Raw genomic sequence first — 1892 nt, forward strand, 5'->3', positions numbered from 1 at the left:
CCACTAGAACAAAAGGCGTGAAGTGAAACGCAACGCCGAAGGTGTATATCCAAAACCCACAAAAGTCTGACCCATTACGACTAGGGATGTGCCGATTAATCGGCATCGGCATCTGCAAAAACGGGTATTTTTTTGGTGAATCTGCATTGCCATCGGGGAGAATCGTTTTCTTCTTCTTCTTCTTCTTCTTCTTCTTCTTCTTCTTCTTCTTTCTTCTTCTTCTTCTTCTTCTTCTTCTTCTTCTTCTTCTTCTTCTTCTTCTTCGTCTTCTTTCTTCTTCTTCTTCTTCTTCTTCTTCTTCTTCTTCTTCTTCTTCTTCTTCTTCTTCTTCTTCTTCTTCTTCTTCTTCTTCTTCTTCTTCTTTTTTTTTTTGAGAATCGTCATCGTCATCGGAAAAATATTACCGATGCCGATCCCGACTCACCAAAAGAGTTCCGATTCTTACCGATGCCGGTTAATCGGCACCCCCTAATTACGACCCTCGGGAGCTCTACGCGGCCAAGTTTGCCTTGACCTGCCGCAGCAATGAATGAAGTCATAGGTCCCAGCTCCTGGCGGTACCTGCCGGAAGAATGACTCAGTGAGTACACTTTCTCTGCTGTCAACACTGGGATTTTACGCCGTCCCCCTCCCTCCTCCGCTGCCGCCTCCCCAGCTGCCTCCTCCTGCCGCCACTTGCGCGGATCGCACAGAAAGTCCGCATCCTTTCCTCCCCAAGTGCTATTAATAGCACATCCTGGTGGGACCCCCACAGTTATTCCGACGCTCTTTGCCCCGTGATGAAATCCTTCTCCTGTAGACGTTCCCGCCTAACTCTATGACAACCCGTCCGCCCACTCCCCCGCCCACTCCCCATCCCCATTCCCTCACTCTCCCCATCCCCCTCTCCCCCCTTACCCTCTCCCCCCCACACACATACACACACACACACACACACACACACACACACACACACACACACACACACACACACACACACACACACACACACCGAGGATAGAGTAAAAACAAGAGAACATGCAATGAAACTCAAAAAGGACAGCTACAAAAGAGACCTGAAAAAGAACAGCTTCCCACACAGAGTGATAGATATCTGGAACAAATTGGACACAAAAAGAAAATAGTGTGTGCAAACACAATACCAGAATTTAAGAATAAACTTGGTCTTGCAAAATACAAAAACGGCCACCAGGAGCATAGCTCCCCTTCCCGTAAAATACAACTAGGTAAATGCAACTAGGTAAACACACACACACACACACACACACACACACACACACACACACACACACACACACACACACACACACACACACACACACACACACACACACGGACACACGAGTTCTGGCCCGTGCCACTGCCTGATGTTGCAGTGGATTGCGTAAAACCTGTCTGTAGTCTGTCGGTTAAGTAATCTGGAATCCGGCTTCGGCTCCAAGAAAGATGATGATGATGATGATGATGGTGACCCAGTTGTTGCGTACATCGCGGATGAGCTGGCACGAAGGACGGAACAAGTCACAACGAAGTAAGGAGACCCAAGGGGAGGCCAACATGAAGCGAAGCTGAGGAAAGCAAGTGGAAGCAAAACAAGGCGAGACGAAGCGAGGCAAAGCGAAGCGAATCGAGAAGAAACAAGGCAAAGAGGTGTGAAGCAAGGACCCCCGAAAGACTCTGGAGTAGTCTGTTGGTTGTCTTTTTCCGGCGAGGTAGAGCCGAATGGGCAAGTGGCCTTACTGCCGTAGTTGGCTATGTGTGTTCAGTAGCGGGCACAATTCCTCCCTGTGTTTCCTCACTCGAGGGAAATATCTCAGCTTTGGGAGACGTCAACGATGTGATGGGGGGAAAAAATCACAAAGAATCACCATTCCGCTCCCATCAAGTGGGAA

The sequence above is a fragment of the Oratosquilla oratoria genome, chromosome 43 (assembly GCF_046742065.1).
Source record: "Oratosquilla oratoria isolate Oo_2021 chromosome 43, ASM4674206v1, whole genome shotgun sequence".
NCBI classification, from domain to species: Eukaryota; Metazoa; Arthropoda; class Malacostraca; order Stomatopoda; family Squillidae; genus Oratosquilla; species Oratosquilla oratoria.